The following is a 22009-nucleotide window of genomic DNA, read 5'->3' as shown; positions in this document are numbered from 1 at the left end:
ATATTGATCAAAGCATATTCCGCAAAACTTACCAATGAATTCCACTGTATTACAAGAGCCAGTGGTCTTTATCAGTATGCATTCTCTAAATCGTCCATACAATGACATGGACTTTACTACCTAAAACCAGGTGATAATGCTTTTATAATGTGAATTGACAGATCACAGAGTTGAGAAAAGGATTTTAAAACGAATGAACTCCCGTCTGGACATGATGAAATTCAACTTCTGTCTGGCTCTTCTTAGGTTTTCATATTAAATTCATGGTGGTATCCTTTCCATTAGAGATAATCAAAGAGCAAGAGCCCTAACCACAACCGCTATCAAACTCAAAACACAAATGCTAGACTAAGCATGTTAGAGAAAGCCTATTCTACATTTCATCAATAAATTATTTATGTTAACTGTTAGCTGCAGCCTTAGACGAAAAGCATTCCATGCAGTTTCTTCTTCCAATTTCATGCTTGCGTCATGACTTGCATTTCTTATTATGAATTATTGTAACTATATATTGCAATGGACTATTGGCCACGTCTCATTAAATCTGACAAATTCTGACATGACTACTGTAATAAGATTAAAGTTATTTTGTTTTGGTTCGTGATATACATGGCAATGGTTAGAGATGTAATTTTATGATTAGCATATCTATGAATACAATATACTTTAAATTCTTTAAATTTAAAATTTAATTTAATTGATTTATATGCAATCACCATTACATCTAGTAAATTCTCAAATTTAAATCATTAATCCTTTTTCTATTCCGAGTTCCTCTAAGCAAAAAAATCTCTCATTTTTTATTTAACCATTCTGTTCAAGGTTTGCACAGTCCCCATAATTAATGGGGTTGATTCAATTCTTTGCGATGACAGAGTCATGGAGATGACAACATGATGGTGATATACATCATGGCATTGGCAATGAATTTGGGTAAGAAAATCAAAGATGAAGGTTTCCTCTAGATAGTGCTAATATTGCAGGCTGGTCTCGGCTATGATGGTAGTTAGTGGTGGTAATTTTAGTAAAGCAGCACTAATGACTTTTATTGAAATATTTTATTTTGTTGATGGATAATTATCAAAGCATGTTTCATCATTTAACGTTCATGATCAGTGACCCTTAAGGCCTTACTAGAACAAGAAAATTTTATTGCTAGTTGATTTTCGCAGTGCAGACCAATGAAGAAAAATTCAGAAGCCTTGCTGTAAGGATATGCTTATTAGAATGATTTTTATAGTTTTTATACTCTTCAGTCAATATTCTTACAGTTAGTGATTTGGAAAAATTAATAAAATCATAAAAAAAATACTTGCATCACTGTATATACTACTCCTTCCGTCTTAAAATATTTTTTATATATTAACTTTTACAAAATAAAAAAAAATTTGACTTTAATGTATTTAATATTAAAATTTAAACTTTTTAAAATTAAAGTTACATAATTTTTAATATCAAAAAGTTAAAAAATCATAAAAATAATTTTAAAATATGAAAAAAAAATAAAAATTTTAGATGTTAAAAAAAATGATATAATTTTAATATGTTTCAAAAAAAAATGATAGACAAAAAAATTGAAACAGAAGTATTAGTTTATTCTATTTCAATTACAAGTCACTGTCAAATTAGTAATTACAGTACAAAAAGGGATATACATTTTTTATTTATTTATAAATAAATGAAATGATAATTAAGGGTTCAATGGTAAATGTAAATATATCATAAAGAAAAGAGTTGGGTTCAAATACTAGATCTTCAAATAAAAAAAAAATCAAATCAACACTTGAAATAAGATATATATATATATATATATATATATATAAAACCAGGAACTATATATATCTTCAAGCATATCTATTGATGTAAGGTACAAGTAAATTTTTAACATATAATATAGTATTTTTTTTTTCATACTCAAATAAAATAACAAAATAAATGTATTTTTCTTTCCTTCTCCTTGTATGATTTTTCATCATCATCCTTTCTAATAGAAGACAAGGGCGGCAGTTGCATTATCCGTTTGAATTTAAAATCAAATGGTCAACTACCTCTCGGCAGTTTTTATTACAAAAAATTAGCTGATGGTAGTATTTATCTAGATTCAAAACCAAAACAATCTCAACTGCCCAATGAGAGTTACCTTTGGCTGTCCTATTCCACCTATTATGGACGGAGCGAGACTCATTTTCTTTATATACTAAAATGAGTCCTGCACTTCGTACAGTATTTTTAAATTTAATTTTAATTAAAATTAAAATTTTAAATTTGTTATAAATAAATTATCTAATTATTACAAATAATTTATTAAAAATATTATAAAATGCTTTGTCAATCCTCGATTCAAATATAAGGAAATTACTTTTTTTATTTAATATCGTCATATATTTCCTTGAAATTCATTCTTTAAAAATTTTAATCTCTATTCAATTATTATATATTCACATGTATAAAAGAATGTAAGAGGTTTTGTGAGTAAAATAATTTTTATTTTAATTATACATATTTTCATTTATTATTAATTATTTACTATATTTCATTTTTATAAATTTTTTACTTTAATTTTATTTGTTTATTTATTTTTATTTACTCTTTATGAATTTAATTAATTTTTATATTGAAAAATTTTAGGACCTTTCAATAATTTGTTCGAGTTAATAAAAATATATTAATCTTAAATTTTATTTATAAATTAATTTAATTTTAATTTTAAAAATTCCTAAGACTTCATTGATACTTTGATGAATTTTATAAAATTCTTATTACTTTAAAATTTTATTTTAAAAATTTACTTTATTTTCTACAAAAAGTTCAAATATATTTAATAAACAGTATGCAGTGAGATTTACTGGGATAAAGTCAAGCAGGCCCTTTGGAAGATCTTACCCATAAAAATAGTGGATAATTCTTTATTTTTATTGAAAATTTTTTTTGACCCGCACATACAAAGTAGACAAAAATAGTTTTCATAAAAAAGTGAAAAGAACTTTATTGGGCCTCATTAAACTTCCATGCAAATAAAATGCAAATTCAAATTTCAAAATTAAAGGCCCAATTAATGTTAGCCCATAGTAGACAGCAGCTGTCAACATTTGAATTCCTTTGAAATTCCTTTAATCTATAGTATTATATATATATATATAAAAAAGGAATCAACTTATATTATGTAAAATTAAAAAAAGTTTATATATTTTTCTAAGCATTAATTTTAATAAATTCAAGAGATGAGAAAAGTAAGTGAAAAATAAAAAATAATAATCTCATACATTAAATTTATTAAAATCAATATTTAAAAAAATTATGTAAATTTTTTTTAATTTTATATTGTGTAAATTTATCTCTACTCATATATATATTTGCATTTAATTTATAATGTCATAAGCCTTAATAATGTGTGTATTCACTTTCGTGATTTGCATATAAGAAACAAGAATGATATTTAGCAATTTCAATGAAGATCAGAAATAATTAACTAAAACTTGTTATTTAACAAGTTTTTGTGGAGGCAGTTCTGGATTATGTTCCTGCATTTGTGGTTAGTGGTTACATTACCTCTGATTTTCTGGATGCATACATGATTAAATTCAAGTATTGACCAGCAAGTTAAAGATTGAAATTTCTTCAAATTAGCTCAGGTTCTATTCAGGATTAAGATCACCACTCACCAGGAAAAGGCAATTAACAAACATTATTCCGATTGTAATTTTCACAGATTGTCTCTCTCTCTTTCAAAGTATACATTACATCCGCCGCCAGTCTCATTCTCAAATCTCATCAATCAATAAATTAAAGGCTTAAAAACCAGTTTTCAAATGGCATTGGCATTGGCGGGTACTTTTTTCTTTTTAATATTGATGGAAATGGGATTGGATTGGAGAATATATCTTTCTTCTTTTCAGGCTACGGGCCTCTCTACCATACTGCTTAGGAAGAAGAGTTTTAGATTGTGCTGTTTTTGCAGGCCTACTGGCTTTCTATGTTTTTCCATGTGGGTCAGGTTGCAGCATCAACATACATGGGCATATATGGGTCTATACTCTAAACCAAAATAAATTATTATTATTATAATTACGATGACAGTGATATATATATATATATATATATTGCTTTTAAATGATATATTCACTTTTTTATTTTTTATTTTAAAAATTTGAGTTAAAGGTACTAATATTTTTGTAAGTTATAATAAAATTTTTAAAACTTTTTTTTTTAGTTTGTGAAATCTGTGCATTGGATGAGTGTATATAAAATTTTTTATTATTATATCTATATAAAATAAAACTTGAAAGTATCAATTGTAGACATCTTATTTAGTTAAGATTTTAATTATAGTTAAACTTTTATTTTATTTTTTATTTTATTGAGTCTTTTATTTTTTTTATTTTGATTGTTTAAAAAGGAAAGAGTCTGAAATTAAAAAAAAAAAAAAAGAATTGGGATTGAAAAAAGATTTAAATATTTAAAGGTGTGTTTTATTTAGATTTTTTAGGTTGAACCAAGTAAAAAAGAAGCTAAGGTAATTGTTTTCAAATTTAGATTTCTATTAAAGCTATGATTAAATGCCTATTTAAAGAACCTAAAACAAGCATTAGGGAAACAACAAAAAGAAAAGGAAGAAAAGTAAAAAAATTTTGTGGTGATCTTTTAATCATTGAGAGTTTTTGGAATTGAGTTCTTGTTAAATTTTATATTTTGATTTGGAGAAAAGTTATATTTAGATTAGATTTGGAGCAACAAAAATTAAAATCGATCTAGGAAATTGTTCTAGGAATTGTTCTAGTTTTTTCGTTGGTACTTTGAATTTTTTGTTAAATTTTCTAACGACCTAGGTAAATTCGACCCATTTAAATTGTTTTCTTTTTCCATTCTCATTTTACTTTCTATTTCTATTTTATATTTATTTATTTTTATATTACTTTTTTTGGATTATTTATTTATATTATTTATGTCAATTTTTTTTCTTATTGTACTTGTTATTTACTTACCTTAACGTTTATTTTCTTATTTAATTTGTAAAATTAATTTGTAAAATATATAATAATTTATGAATATTTAACCAAGGTTGAAATTCTATGAAAGTTACGAGTTTGTAATTTTCTTGGAAATTTTTGAGAGAATTTTTTCTGAATTCGATCAAAATGTCGAAGGATTTAGAAATTGGTCTCAATATAAAATTTTTTTTTTATCTATTTCTAATTTAAGAAAAATAAAATAAAAACAAATTGTGATTTTTTTATGATTAATTATTATTTATGACTACATGTATTAGATTTTGTATTTGAATTATTATTTATGATTACATGTATTAGATTTTGTATTTGATTAGTATATTTGATTATTATGAATTGGATTATGTATATTATCATGTATTTATATGTATCTATTTTTTCATAAAATATTTAATAAATCCGATGATGGAGTCTTTTCAAGCAAATATATGTGTTACTTGAATACTCTTTAGGTAAAAAATATTTTTAGGGGTTTCACCAAAGTGCTAGAGAAAACCTAAAAATATTTTTTAATATTTCAATATCAAAATTAATAAAATTAACAAAAATAATAAATAATAAAGATAAGTCAGGACCATTTTAATTAAGGCTAAAGAAATAAATTAAGATTAATTTATTCCAAATTATGGGCATTGTATGGGTATTATAACCTTCCCTGCATGTAAATAAACTCCTAAATCTAGTTCTATTTATAATATTATAACCTATTTTTTTTAGAAACTATAAACACCATTTCATTTTATTTTTTTGGGGTTTTTATATAAAAAAAAGAAGTGAAAACGACATCGTTTTGATAGAAGTAAAATGACATCGTTTTAAGCAGCAAAGATTCGCGCGTGAACCTGTGACTCAACTCGGGATCTACGTGCCCGAACCTCAACCCATTTATGCTCGAGACCTAGACTGGTTCAACTGAACCATTGTTGGACTGTTAGTTTGTTTAAACCACTGAACCAAACCGTTCCTTACGGCTCGCTCAGGTAAAAAAAAAATTTTTGAATTTTTTTTGAATTTTTTATATTATTTTTTTAAATTTTATTATTAATATTTATGCATGTTAAAAGTTTTAAAATTGTTAGAATACATTAATCAATAAATATAAATAAAATAATGAAATATATAGTTAAAATTTTTTATAATTCAAATAAACCTTATAAAATAATAAAAATGTAAGAAAAACTTTTTTTTATCTAACGATGAGATTCAAAAGTACTTTGAGTAGTGATACCTACGAAATCTCTAAGTGAAAAAACTTTTTTTAAATATTACCAATATATTGGAGTATTTATAAAGAGTTTTCAATATAATAAAAATTTTTCTTTTTTTTAAAGTAAATAAAAATTAATTAATTTGTTAAAAGTAAAATGATAAAATAAGAATGAGGAAAAAAAAATATTATCTGAGGATGGGATTCTAAAAGTGTGCTAAGTAGTGATGTTTTATGAAATCTCTAGGTGAAAAGATTTTTTAAAAATATTACCAGTGTATTGAAATATTTATAAAAATTTTCAATATGATAAAATTTTCTCTATTCTTCAAAAAAACAATTAAAAAATAATAATAATTCAATAAATAAAGTTCATAAAATTTCTAAAGGAGTAAAATAAAATGTGTGCATTAACATACTAGCATTTTGCATTGCATGCATTATATAGTTTTTAATAAAATTCAATCCATGCCTCCAAAAATGAGATTCTATGATATTCCAAGAAGCTATGTCTAAGAAATGTCTAGATAAGAAAGAGTTTTTTTAATGTTACTAACATAGTGGAACATTTTAAAAATTATTTCAATAGAAAGCTCTAATTTATTTTTCTTGAATAAAAACAGAACAATAAATAATTAAAAATATTAAAAAAAACCAAAATTTCAATAAATAAGAAAAATTAAGGAAATTATTTTTCAAACACCTAAAATAAAATGTTTTTATCAAAATCAATGGATAACGTATAATTAATTAATACCATTTTAAACGGACACTATGGGGGTGCTAATTTTTTCCTATACGTAACTAACTCTCAGACCCAGATTATTTCGTAGACTATAAAATTATCTTTTTAATAAATTTTAAGATTTTATTAAAGGGATATGTTTTAATCACACATAGTTAAAAAAGATTGGTGGTGACTGTATTTTTTTTTCTATTTTTATATTTCATTTTCAAATTCATCAGGTGAACACAAAATCGTTATGACAATTTGGTGACTCTGTTAGGGATGCATTTTTCGAGAGTCAGGCCAAAATTAACTACGTATTATCATCAATTTTGTATTAAATAGTCTTAATCGATATTTATTTTTAAGTTCCTAGATTTTGTTTCCTTTTCAAAGAAAATCTAAAACAAATAAAAAACAAACCAAAAACAAAAAGAAAAACTTTCATACACATTTCTTTTACTATGCCTTTTATGCTTTTATTTTTTTTGTATATATATTACTCTCAATAAATTAAGATACATTTACACACATAATGATGCAATGCACCTCATGCATAAGCTCTATAACCGGGCTTCATCCCTTAGGAGGAAGTAGAGTACTTATGCCCTTATGAAGTGATAACCTCCTTAATAGCAAGTGAAATACTTTCATTTAGATTGAATCTTTTTCGTTTGTAGCCTGTAATAGGTGAAGATCGGGGTGTCTTACTAGTCTAGTGTAGACAACAGTGAGGAACAATTTGGAAACCTTTAGATGCATGTAACCCGTACCAAGCATATAATAAGCCATAAGAAGCCAACTTTAGGTAAAGTTTTGCCAACCCTTTTATAGAAAGTACCTAAATTCAAAACATGTAAGAATACAAAACAAAGCAAAACAAAACAAAAAAAAAAAAAAAAAACTTGTTTTTTAATCTTAAACCACATCCTCACATTAACTCAATTTTGTTTTTTGTTTTGTTTTACATTAATTATATCGTACAGTTCTACATCAAGGTATTTGCTCTAGGACATCTTTCTCTTAAAAAATATTTATGGATCCCGTAGAATTACAGATTTGCTCATCTTCAGTCAATGTCCTATATGAGCCATATAATAAAGTATATGTTTAGTCAAAAAAAGCCTAGAAAAAGAATAGAGATTGTTTGCTTCCCAATTATGTATCTGAGTTACTCGAAAAGGTACATTTAGATCTCACATAAAATGATTTAAAAGATTTACCAGTTATCTGGGGGTTAATTAAGTGAAGAAAAGAAAGAATATTTTTACAAGAAGTACGGGTAGATTACATCCTTCATTCTGGCAGTGATTGATGAATAGTTGGTCAAGACAGCTATACAGTTTTGGGATCAATCCTATAGATGCTTCACTTTTAATCAAAAGGATTTAGTACCAACTATTAAAGAGTATTCGATTTTGCTTGGGATAAAATTTTAGTGTTCAGATAAAGTTTTACTGGAAAACCAAAATCAGGTTATCGTAAAAAGTTGACTAAGCTTATGAGGGTTAAAGTAGAAACCATAGATTCTTTCATAAAGCTTAAAGGTGAACAACTCAGTATCTATAAGGACTTTTTCTAAAACTTTATTCAAGGACATGTAAATGATGACCAAGGCATGGTTGTGTTTGCTTTAGTATTGTATGGCATGGTGATCTTCCTGAAGACTTTGGGTTACATTGAGATAACTATGATGGATTTTTTTGAACAAATTGAAACCCAAGCAATAAATATCGTACCAACAGCCCTAGCCGAAACCATTAGGTCATTAAATTTTTATTGACAAAATGGAAAATAATGGTTCATAGGGTGTATCTTTGAAACAAAGCACTAATGGGAAAGTTCTGTAAAAGCCAATAATCGACAATGAAGACTAAGGAAGAATGGGTTTTATTCTTGCAAGGATTTAACGAGGATGAAATAGAATGGATGGCACCATGGATGCCTTATGTTTCGATGTTGTATCATGAAGAAAACGAACCATGGATACTACTGTTAGGACTATAGGGTGTTGTAAGTTAAGCCCCATTGATAGTGCTTAGATAATTCGGTGCAAAATAGTTTATTCTTGCCACTTATGGCCTGGTCTAAATAGAATTCATTTACGAAAAATTAAATCCACCAAAAATTTTATAGTAGTTAATCCAAGCATGGAAGAAAACCCAAAGAATGAGATTAGGATCTCTCATCGATAAAGTCACCCATGATTATTAGATTTGCATAATGAAGTGACTTAAAGATATAATACTTTCTCTTGAAGATAGCTCACATCAATTAACTAACCTTTCGATAGAAATACAATTATTAGAGGTTGAACTTGTCAAAAAAGAACTAGAAACTAAAAAATAAAAAATAAAAAGAGAAAATTTGAGACTTCACGAGAAGATAAAATAGTTGAAATACAAAGAAAAAGTATAAGGCAGTAGATTAGAAAAGGTTATAAAAGAACGGGATGCAACCAACAATGATTTGAAAGATCTACACTAAGAAAACAAGATATTGCAAGTCTAATGCAAGACTGAAAAAATCACCAAGTCTTATCTTAGTCAATAAAGTGAAATGGATAAGCTTTGGGAAAAAATGAACCAATAAAAAAAGAAAGCTTAAGAAAAGCAAAAATAGGTCATTTGAATTTCTTAAGAATACCAGAATTGGATAGGGTTATACTCTACAACTTCAACAAGATTGGTGGAATGCCAAAAAGAAAAGGAAAGGATGAAGGCTTTGCTCATAAAAAAGAGAAGAAAGCACTTTGAGGTACTGAACGAAAAAGAATCATTTCACTAGGTGATTTAAGGGTTGGAGTTGCAACTGCAAGACCATAAGCACCATATTTCAGCAATAATTGATGAGTGGTAGAGAAGAGAAAAAGATTGGATCTTCACATATGATTCAAAAAAAGATGACCCCATGAGATGGATAGTAGAAAGTTTAGAGAGACAACAGTATATAAAGCACTTGACCAGTCAAGTTTGTAAGGCAATGAAAAAGGCATCGGAGATGGTTGAAAAAATAACAGCATTAAAAAAAAAGTCAATCCTATAAGAAAATATGGATAGCACCTAGTAAACTTTCTAGACGAAGCCAAGTAGGGTTGGTAACCCAACCCACCTCCGACGGGTTTTAACCCGACCCGACCTTATAGGGTTGATTCTTTTTTTAAAAAAAAATCGAGCTTCGGGTTGAGTCGAATTGGATAATGCTAAGAAAAAATTAAAGTCAGATTGGGTTAGGGTTTTAGGTAAACTTGACCCGATATTATATAAAAATTATTTTTTATTTATTTATTTATATATATTTAAATATTTATATTTTTAAAAAATAATATTTTATTAATTTTGTGTCGATTCAAGTTGGGTACGGTTTATATAATATCGGATCAAGTTAAGTTCAAGTATGAAAAAATAAAAAAAATTTTGGGTCAGGTTTGATGAATATAAAGTCGGATTGGGTTCAATGCGAGCAAAAACTCATCCCATCCCAACTCGTTGCCAACCCTAAAGCCAATAATCATTATGAGCAAGTCAAATGCTTCTATGAATGTAATTCTAGAATGATAAATCTTATGTAACAAAAGTTGTATAGAATTAATGAAAATTTTTAGTGTTAAAATTTGTCCAAGAGCAAATATCTCTCACTTGCATTTATGCATCATGTGCACATTTTTTTTCAAAAAAAATCATAAAAAAATTAAAAAATAAAATTTTCAACACATGGCATTCTAATTTTTAAGAAAATTTTTTATGGTTATAAAGGTTCAAGAATAGCTTACTCACAAAAAATTTCAACTCAACCTACTTGCTATTCATACAACCCAAAAGCTCAAACAAGAATAGGCCAATCGATTTGAAAGGATTGAAAGGCTTAAAGAGAACTAAAAAAAGATCTTAATAAGATAATGGACATGCTTAAGAATCTTGACAAAGAAAAAATGGTGGAAAGAAATTATGACTTTCAAGAGCAATCGCCAGACATGGTGGATCCTATATACCATTTAGGATTTAAGCCGCAGCTAACCCAACTTTTTCAAGGAATTAGAATTCAAATTTTTACTCTTGGAGGATATTCCAATCCTTATCCATGAATGACATCCACACTTGCTCCAAGATAGTTCCAAAACTTAGCTAATCCTGTTATGATGGAAAAGTCATCCAAGCCAATCTTGGTTTCTGACTTAGATGATCCCAAGGAGAAAGAAAAGCTAGGGATAAAGATACCGAGAAAGTGAAAGATACCAGTGCCCATCAAAAGATAAAATTATTAAAAAAAAGACTTAGGGCCATAAAGAGAGTGAATTTTTACAGTTTCACAAATGCAATTGAGCTTTGTTTGATCTTAGATGTGGTTATTTCACCTAAATTCAAGGTCTTAAATTTAAAAAATATGATGACACAAAATGCCCAATAACTTATGTCACTATATATTATTGTAAGATAGCAGTACATGCTCATGATGAAAAGTTATTAATGCATGTATTTCATGATAGCCTTATGAGATCTACAGCAAGATGTTATGTTCAATTAGACAGGACTCGTATTCATTCATGGTAAGAGCTCATACGGGCATTCTTTACACAATATCGGCATGCCATGGATTTAGTTCTAGATTGTCTATCTTTACAGAGCATAAAAAAAAAGGTAACAGAAAACTTTAAAGAATATGCATAGAGATGGAGAGATATGGCTGGACAAGTACAACCTTCTTTCACTGAGAAAAAAATAACTATCTTGTTTACGAACACTTTGAAAAGTACCATACTATAAGAGACTAATAGGCAATACAATCAAGAACTCTACCGATATGTTGATATTAGGTGAGATTATTGAAAACACTATAAAGAATGGCAAGCTTAAGGCAAGAGAAACAAGTGGCATAAAGAGATGTGCTATACCAAAAAAAAAAAGCCCAAATGATAAACTATGTGGGGCAACAGTTCAGAAGCTTCACGCCATACCCTGCACTAACGTGTCAAATCCATTACCCTCCTATAAACAATATTACATCCATCTTTCATCCATATTAACCATACCGGCTACTATCACAACCAGCTTATCCACCTTATTTCTAGCCATCCTTTTGGATACCCACCTACATCCGTCTTGCTGCACCTACTAGACCAGAATGGAAGCCTAATCCAAGTAGTGATCTGAAAGCCTTAAAAAATATCCAAGAAAAAACTACTTTCAATTTTATCTTCTTAACAAATATAAATTTGCACTTTTGACTTATTAAGAAACATTTATTAGCCCATGTTATTGTTAAACCTTAGAAACCTTCATTTTGCAAATGGTATAATCCCAATGTGCATTGTGATTATTATTATGGAAACCCCGGCCATTCTACTAAAAATTATACTCTAAAGCGTAAAGTGAAAGGGTTAATCAATGAAGGGGTGTTAAATTTTGATACCAGCCAACAAGAAACTCTAAATGTTAATGAAAACCTTCTATCGAATCATACTAGATCATCAATAAATGCTTTGATTGATGGGCAAGCAAACTATGTGAAGAGAATGATAGATGAAGTTAAGACTTCAATAGTTAAAGTGTTTAAGGCCTTGATCAAGGCTGATATGTTAAAGTTAATAGAATTTCAGAATTGTTTCAAAATGATTAACTCAATTGAGAGTTGTAATTATCACAAAGGCATTTTAGGACATTCTATTGAGAGTTGCGACCAATTTCGTTAAGAGATATAAAAGTTAATGGATGTGGGTCGATAGAGTTTTACAAAAAAAAAAAAAGAGTTGATGAAAGCTGAAGTGTCTACTATTGATTCAAAAAATAAGTTTATGCATAGACCAGTAATTATTTTCTATGATGAGAAGATAGCACCAAGGCTAAAAAAGCTCATCTTTCGACCTGTAGTGACAATTAAAGTTTTTATCCCTTTTTCATACTAGAATGATAAAGCAGTACCATGAAAATATGATTGTGATGTTATAGTTAATCCAGATACTACAAACATAATGGACATAAAAAGTATAACTTGAAATGAGAGATGTTATACTCCAAAAATACTAAAAAAAACTAGAAAAGAAAAAACAAAAGTGAAAGAAGAAGAGGGAAGTTAGAGTAATCTTGTTACAATTCTAGATAAAAATTGTCAAAAGTTGATCCTCGAGAGTGAGCTTGTGAAATTTTAAAGCTAATAAAACATAGCGAGCATAACATAGTAAAACAGTTGAATAAGATGCCAGCTAAAATTTCATTATTGTCATTATTGCTTAGCTCAAAGTCATACCCTAATGCTCTATCGAAAGTGCTTAATCAAACATATGTGTCCCATAATGTCTCTATTGAATACATGAAACAGCTTGTTGGTAATCTGATAATCTTGAACTGCATCTCTTTCAATGATAAAAAAAATTTCTCTTGAGAGTTGAGAAAGTACTAAGGCTCTTCACATTACTGTAAAATGCAAAAGTCATATAATGGCTAAGATTTTGATCGATAATGGCTCATCCATCAATGTTATGCCTATGACTACTTTGGTGAAACTATTTGTTGATGGATTTTACATGAAGCCTAGTCATATGATAGTTTGAGCCTTCGATGAAACCCGAAGAGAGATACTGAGAGATATAAAATTACCATTGCAGATTGGCCTATGCACTTTTAACATGAAATTTTGAGTTATGGATATCTCTCCCTCATATAGTTACTTATTGGATAGGCTATGGATTCATATGGCAGGTGTCATTCTATCCTCATTGCATTAAAAAGTTAAATTCATTGTTGATGAAAAACTGACATATGTGGTAAGAGAAGAAGATTTACTAGTAACTTAATCGATAAATACTCTTTATGTATAAGCAGTAGATGAAAAATCTTGAAGTGTTTTTACAAATCTTTTGAGATTACCAATGCAACATATATGGTTGAAAAATCTAAATTATATTTACTGCACTTGTCTATGACTACTAAAACGATCATTAAGTAGTTTATCGGGAGGATGGCAAACTGAAGCTAAACTTGAGAAGAATCTACAATGAATCATGAAACCACTGGTAATATATAAAAAGAAAGATGGATTTGGCTTCAGTTATTAATTGACAAGAGGAGATAGAATGAAAATGGTGAATGAGAATAAAGAAAAAAGAATGGCTAATCTAGGAGATATGAGCTGAAGTCAAAGTCCATGGTCATTCCGTACTTCTATGATTCATTCCGTTTAGAAAGATGTATCTACCTAGATTTGTTCAAAGCCCCTAAGTATAGAACTGGTGGAAGAGTTTTCAAAGCTAGCTATTCAAATGGTAGATAATGAAGAAAAGAAGAGTTTGGATGAAGAGCTATACATGCACACTTGTCCTTTAGATTTTGAGCTAGATAAAAGTTATAAAGTTATATGTTGTCTTTAAAACTTTTGAAAAGTAATGTACTATGAAACTTTAAATCCTTATTTGCTCAATGAGCATTAAGAGATCTTTTGTGATATGTTTATGTTCGTTGTTTTAATAAAAGACTTAAAAAATGCATTTATCTTTTTTTTATTCACGTTCACTTTCATTCATTTGAATCATTTCTCTTTTCATCATTTTATTACCATTCCATTTTTGTGTGCCGACAGTCTCTTTATCTCACCCTTTGTAGGGTCTTAAATAATAAATATGAAAATAATCATGGCAATAATCTTAGATTTAATTTTGAAAACTTAACTCATATTGACAAACTTGATAATGAAAACTATTTAGACAATTATATATTTCCTCCTAATTTGTTAAAATTAATAGAACATAAAGATAAGCCAATTGAGCCCCACAAAAAAACTATTGAATTAGTGAATTTGGGAGAAGATGAAAATAAAAGAGAGATTAAAGTTGGTACATCTCTTTTACTAATTGATAGGCAAAAGCCAAAAAAACTACTCTGAGAATATATGGATGTGTTTGCGTGGTCTTAAAAGGTATGTTGGGACTCAGCATTGATATTGTAGAATACAAGTTGCCTTTAAAACTAGAATACAAGCCAATATAGCAAAAGCTAGGGCGCATGAAGTCGAAGATGCTGCTGAAAATTAAAGAAGAAGTGAAAAAGTAATTTGATGCTGGATATTTGGATATGAAAAAATATCCTGAATGGGTAGCCAACATAGTGCCAGTTTCTAAGGATAACTTTCATTGCCTAATATTGATACCCTAATAGATAATACTACTAGGCATTCCATATTTTCCTTTATGGATAGCTTCTCAGGTTACAATCAAATCAATATAGCTTAAGATGATATGAAGAAAACAACATATGTGACTGTATGGGGGATATTTTGTTACAAAGTCATTCTTTTTAGGTTAAAAAATGTTGGCGTTACTTATTAAAGAGCGATGGTGACTCTTTTTCATGACATGATACAAAAAGAAATAGAAGTGTATATGAATGATATGATTGAGAAATCTTATAAAGGAGAAGATGATGTAGTCAATCTCATAAAGTTATTTGATAGGTTAAGAAGATTCTAACTAAAGTTGAATATTGCTAAGTGTACATTTAATGCTAAATCAAAAAAACTATTAGGCTTTGTGGTTAGTGAAAGAAATCGAAGTTGATCCAGATAAGATACATGCTATTCAGAACTTATCCCCTTCTCGTTTTCTGAAAAAGGTGCAATGCTTTATGAGAAAATTGAATTATATTACTCATTCCATCTCTCAACTCACCTACAATTGCAATCCTATTTTCAAGTTTCTTAGAAAATATGATCTAGGAGAGTGGAATGACGAATGCCAAAAAGCTTTTGACAAAATCAAAAATACTTATCAAATCCACCTATATTGGTGCCATCCGTTTTGAGAATGCCTTTGATTTTATACTTAACAGTGTATGAAAATTCAATGGGATATATGTTGGGGCAAAGAGATGAAATCAATAAGAAAGAACAAGCAATTTGCTACTTGAACAAAAAGTTTCATTAATTATGAGTCCAAGTATTTATTATTAGAAAAGATATGATGTGCATTAGCCAGATAGCTCAAAAGCTCAAGCAATACATGCTTTATCATACTACTTGGCTTATAGTAAAGTTGGATCCTGTTAAGTATATATTCAAGAAGCCTTCATTGATAGGAAAAATAGCACGGTAGTAAGTTATGCTTTTAGAATATGATATTATTTATATGACTCAAAAAGCTATTAAAGGGAGTGTAATAGCAAAGTTTCTTACTGATTGTGTAGCTAAAAATTATGAACCAATGAAACTAGATTTTTTTTATGAAGATGTGATAGTCATTAAAGAGAATAAACCTATTGGGAAGTCTTGGAAGATGTATTTTGATGGAGCTACTAACGCCTTGGGTATGGTATTGAGGTAATTTTGATATGTCTTTATGGACATTATTATCCCATTACAGCTAGATTGAATTTCAATTGCACAAACAATGTGGTTAAATATGAGGCTTGTATTATGGGTCTATAAGTAGCAATTGAAAAAAGGATCCAAGTGTTGAATGTGTTTGAAAATTTATCTTTAGTCATCTATCAAATATGAGGTGAATAAGAAATAAGAAATTTCAAGTTGATCCAGTACCATAAATACATTTATGAGTTGGTCAAGTAATTTGAAAAAATTCAGTTTGAGCATTTGCCTAGAGAAGAAAACCAAATTACTGATGCACTAGCTATTCTAGCTACAATGATAAAAATAGATGTAAATACTAAGATCCAACCCATCAAATTGAATGTGAAGGATGTACCAACATACTGCTCAAGTGTCAAAGAAAAAGTTGATGGGAAGCCATGATATCATGACATTATGCAATATATCAAAAGTCAATAATACCCGAAGTTTACAATAAAAAACGATAAAAAGACAATCAAAAGGTTGGCTATGAGTTTCTTTCTTGATGAAAATGTCTTTTATAAAAAGAGTAAGATCAAATGCTCTTAAAATGTGTAAGTGTAGTTAAAGATCAAATGCAAAAAAAGATTATAGAAGAAGTACATGATGGAGTCTGTGACGCACATATAAATGGTCATATAATGCTGGACAAATCATGAGAGCTGTCTATTATTAGTTGACAATAAAGAATGACTGTATTGATTACACTAAAAAATGTCATAAATGTTAGATTTATGCTGATAAGATTCACATTCCACCATCAGTATTGTATGTTTTGGCTTCTACATGGCTATTCTCTATATGGGGCATGAATGCCATTAATCTCGTCACTTCATAAGCTTCAAATGGACATAGATTCATTTTTGTGATAATTGATTACTTCACGAAGTGGGTAAAAGCTATATCGTATGCTAAAGTAACCCAGTCTGTGGTATGCAAGTTTATAAAAAAAGAGATAATATGTAGATATGGGCTTTCAGATTTGATTTTTTTAATAATGTCAAAAACTTAAATAGCAAAATGATGAATGAAGTGTACATTCAATTCATGATCTATCATTGTAATTTTGCATCATATCATCCAAAAATGATAAGGTAGTAAAAGCTGCAAACAAGAATATCAAAAGAATCTTAGAGAAAATTACTGATTTTACAAAGATTGGCATTAAAAGTTTCCTTTTGCTTTGCATGCTTATAGGACATCAGTCTAAACATCTATTGGGGCCACCCTCTTCTCTTTGGTTTTTTGAATGGAAGCTGTGTAGCCATTCGAAGTAAAAATTCCCTCATTGAGAGTTTTAATGAAAGTAGAATGAGTTTAGAATCATTACGAGCAATTGAACCTCATTGAAAAGAAAGACTTATAGTGCTTTGCCATAGTCAATTGTATCAGAGGAGGATAATAAGAGCATATGATAAAAAAAATTCACTTTCATTGCTTTCAAGAAGGAGATTTAGTGCTAAAAAAGATCTTTTCAAATCAACATGATAATTGAAGAAAATAGATACCAAATTGAGAGGGCTTGTATATGGTGAAAAAACCTTTTTTCGGTAAGGCATTGATTTTGACAAAAATGGACGAAAGTGATTTACCTACTTCGATAAATTCAGATGCTGTAAAAAAATATTTTGTTTAAAAAAAAAAGAAAAAATGACATATCTAAGCTGAAAACCTACAAAAAGTGGCTTAGACATAGAGGAGAAGCATCATCAAAAGAAGACCTTATAATATAGGGATAATTGTAGTTTGATAAGCTCTGAAGAATCAAGGAAGTCATCTGATTCAATTTTGAAAAAAAAATCTGAGAATATTTTGCTCATGATTATCTGGTAATCATTACTGAAGTACTTTTGTTCCTACCCGAACACTTTTGTCACCATGCACTTATTATCAGTTTAATGAAATATGTTTTCTTTCCTTCAGAAATAACACCTATCAATTCTTTTATCTCATTCAATATCTTTGTTCACCTTATGAATGAATAGGAGAAATGTGTGATTGTATTTTGTTTGTTTTGAACTTAAAATGACAAAAAAAACAAACACGAAAGATCTTAGTATTACTTTTTAAAAGTTGAAAAAGACAGATGAAAAAGGATGAGAAAAGCATGTTGTAGATTTATGGAGAAGAAAATTATTGTTAAGGAAAAATACAATGGTTAGAAGTTAACAATATATTGGTAATATGACAATTGTTGAGAATTTTGATAAAAAAAGCAAAAGACGAGAAATTTCGAGAGCTTTTTACCACAATTGAAAATGAATAATTTTGATTCATTACATGCATTGCATCTAGAGCATTCAGTACATACATTTATGAACGGTTATGACAAAGACAAGAATTTTTCATTCCTTGGTAAAAATAAAATTTTGGTCTTTGGGTAAAGAGACTAATCAAATAAGAGATTTCAAAAGAAAAAAGTTTTCTTGTTTAAAGATGCAAAATCAATTTAACAAAAAAGATAAAATTTTTTAAAGTTGTTGAGCCTCTGTTGGAAGAGCCTTTTAAGATAGAATTTTTAAAATTGTTGAGTTTTTGCTTAGAAGAACTTTTTCAATATAGAATTTTTAAAGTTATTGAGCCTATGCTTAGAGGAGCTTTTTCAAGATGAATTTTTAAAGTTGTTGAGCCTCTGTTAAGCCTTTACTTAGAGGAGCTTTTTCCAAGATGAAATCTTTAAAGTTGTTAAGCATTTGCTTAGAGGAGTCTTTTTTAATTTTCAAAAGTCGTCGAGCCTCTGCTTAGAGAAGCTTTTTAAAATTAAAAAAAAAAAAGATTTTGTGCTCAATGTTTCTTTTTTCTGAATAAAATGGTTGTCTATTTGTCTTTGCTTTATTTTTTATTATCAAAAATAGACAAAGAGAGACAGCTATAAACATCATCTTATTTTTTTTTTCTTTTTCTAGCACCTTTTTATTGACCGTCAGTAGCCGCACTACCAGTGGCTTTAATAACTGCTTACAGTCATACTGCCAGTAACTTTGATAGCCATCGACAGCTATTCTGATAGCTAGCGGCTATCCTAATCTTAGGCAATCAAAATCCAAGATTTTCTAGGATTTTGGTCTTCCTTTTTGCTCTATTTATAGAGCCATGGGAATCTAAGAGGGGAATCCAAAAGCCCTACAAAAAAGTAGAAAAAAAAAAAAAACCAAGGAGAAACCCTAAAAAAAACAAAAAAAAACTTACTAGATTTAAAAAAAAAAGTGTTTTGTTAAAAAAAAAAACCAAAAAAATCAAGTAAACACAAACCAAAAATCATATCCACTAGTTATAGGGAGACCTAGCACCAGCATAACAAAAAGCAACAGAAGCAAAAAAAAAAATTTTAGCCAAAACTTTCAGTGTTGATCTATGGTGATCGAAGATATTTTTCAAGAAAAAGAGATCGGATTTGGGTTCATGGAGGCAAAAGGATCACCTGTTAATTTTGGAAAATTTTTTTCGTGACTTTCATGGTAACGAACGATGACACCAGCGATCGACTATGGCAACGGCTATGGCTATCAAAAAATTTTTCAATTTTAGAGAGAGAAGCTCTCTCTTTCAGAGAGAGAAAGCTTAGAAAAAAATGAAATAAAAAAATTTTGGGGTTTTTTTTTTTAAAAAATGGAAACGACACCATTTAGGTATAAGCAAAACGACGTCATTTTAAGCATTCAGGATCTGCGCGTGAACTCGTAACCCAACCTAAGGTCTGTGCACCCAACCTTTGAGCCACTTTTGCCTTAAACCTAGACCGATTCAACTGAACCGCTATTGGACCATTGGTCCTTCTGAACCTTGAACTAGATCGTTCCTGACAGGCTCACCCAGACAGATGTTAATTGAACCGTTGACCGATCTGGTTTAAGTAAAAAAAAATTTTGAATAATTTTTTATATTATTTATTTTAAATGTTATTATTAATATTTATACATGTTAAAATGTTTAAATTTGTTAGAATAAATTAATCAATAAATATAATTAAATAATGAAATATATAGTTAAAAATTTTTATAATTTAAAAATAAACCTTATAAAATAATAAAAAATGTAAGAAAAAGAAATTTTTATCCGATGATGAGATTCAAAGGTACTCTGAGTAGTGATACCTATGGAATCTCTAGGTAAGAAGATTTTTTTTAAATATTACCAATGTGTTTGAGTATTTATAAAGAGTTTTCAATATAATAAAAATTTTTATTTTTTTTAAGGTAAATAAAAATTAATTAATTCGTTAAAAATAAAATGATAAAATAAAAATGAGGAAAAAGAAAATATTATTTGAGGATGGGATTCTAAAAGTATTTTAAGTAGTGATACTTTACGAAATCTCTAGGTGAAGGGGTTTTTTTTAAATATTATCAGTGTATTGAAATATTTGTAAAAATCTTCAATATGATAATTTTTTCTCCTTTCTTTAAAATAAAAACAATAAAAAAATAATAATTCAATAAATAAAGTTAATAAAATTTCTAAAGGAGTAAAATAAAATGTGTGCATTAACATACTAGCATTTTTTATTGTATGCATAACATAGTTTTTATGAAATGTAAATCTGAGCTTCCGAAAATGAGATTCTAAGGTATTCCAAGAAGCGATACCTAAGAAATCTCTAGGTGAGAAAGAGTTCTTATAATGTTATCAACGTATTGGAATATTTTAAGAATTATTTTCATAGAAAGGCTCTAATTTATTTTTCTTCAATAAAAACAAAACAATAAATAATAAAAGATATTTAAAAAAACCAAAATTTCAATAAATAAGAAAATGTAAGGAAATTATTTTTCAAACATCGAAAATAAGATTGTTTTTATCAAAATCAATGCATAACATATAATTAATAGGTACCATTTTGAATGGGCACTATGGGAGTGTTAATATTTCCCCACACGTAACTAACTTCCGGACTTAGATTATTTCGTAGATCTTAAAATTATCTTTTTAATAAATTTTAAGATTTTATTAAAAGGATATGTAATAGGTTGTCAATCGCACCTAGTTAAAAATGATTGGTGGCAACTTCATTTTTTTTTTTTTTTTTCAAATTCCTCAAGCTAACACAAAACTGTTACAATAGACACTTTTAGTCAAACTTATGACCTCTTTAGAAAGGGTAGATTTATTTAAATGGCCAATCATACCTAGTTGAAAAAAATTGGTGGCAACTTCATGTGTTGTGTCAATAGGTTGATTATCATATTTACATATTATGATAGTTTGACGACTTTGTTGGGGACAATTACAAAGTCAAGCCAATTCTTAATCTTAGATTATTTTAGGCCTTATTTGGATGGCCTTAGTTTAGTTATTTTTCTTATTTCTTAATGTTTACTAATTTGTTTGTTTATTATTTTGTTTTATTTATTTGTCTGAATAGGAAAGTTTATTAAAATTGTTTTATGTTCTTTCATACACATTGCACATGCATTTCATACATAAACTCTTTATCCAAGCTTTGTCCTCTTTTAGGGAGAAGCAAGTACTTATATTCTGGTGAGGTGATAACCTTCATATGAGCTCATGAAGCACTTTAACTCAAATTGAACCCTTTCCACTTGAATCTTGTCATAAGTGAGTATTGAGTTGCCTTACTAATCTATAATAGGTAGTGATGTAAGGAACAATTTGAGAATCTTTAGATTATCAAATATCTTAACCCAACATATAGACAAAACATAAGAAGCCAACCCTGTGTTAGAGTCATGTCCACCCATTGTTAGAATGTAACCCAAGTTAGGACATATGAAGGAA

The sequence above is a fragment of the Durio zibethinus genome, chromosome 28, assembly GCF_047325235.1.
Source record: "Durio zibethinus cultivar Kanyao isolate XHJ-2024 chromosome 28, ASM4732523v1, whole genome shotgun sequence".
Taxonomy (NCBI): domain Eukaryota; kingdom Viridiplantae; phylum Streptophyta; class Magnoliopsida; order Malvales; family Malvaceae; genus Durio; species Durio zibethinus.
The sequence above is the reverse complement of the archived record's forward strand: the minus strand, read 5'-3'. Positions refer to the sequence as shown.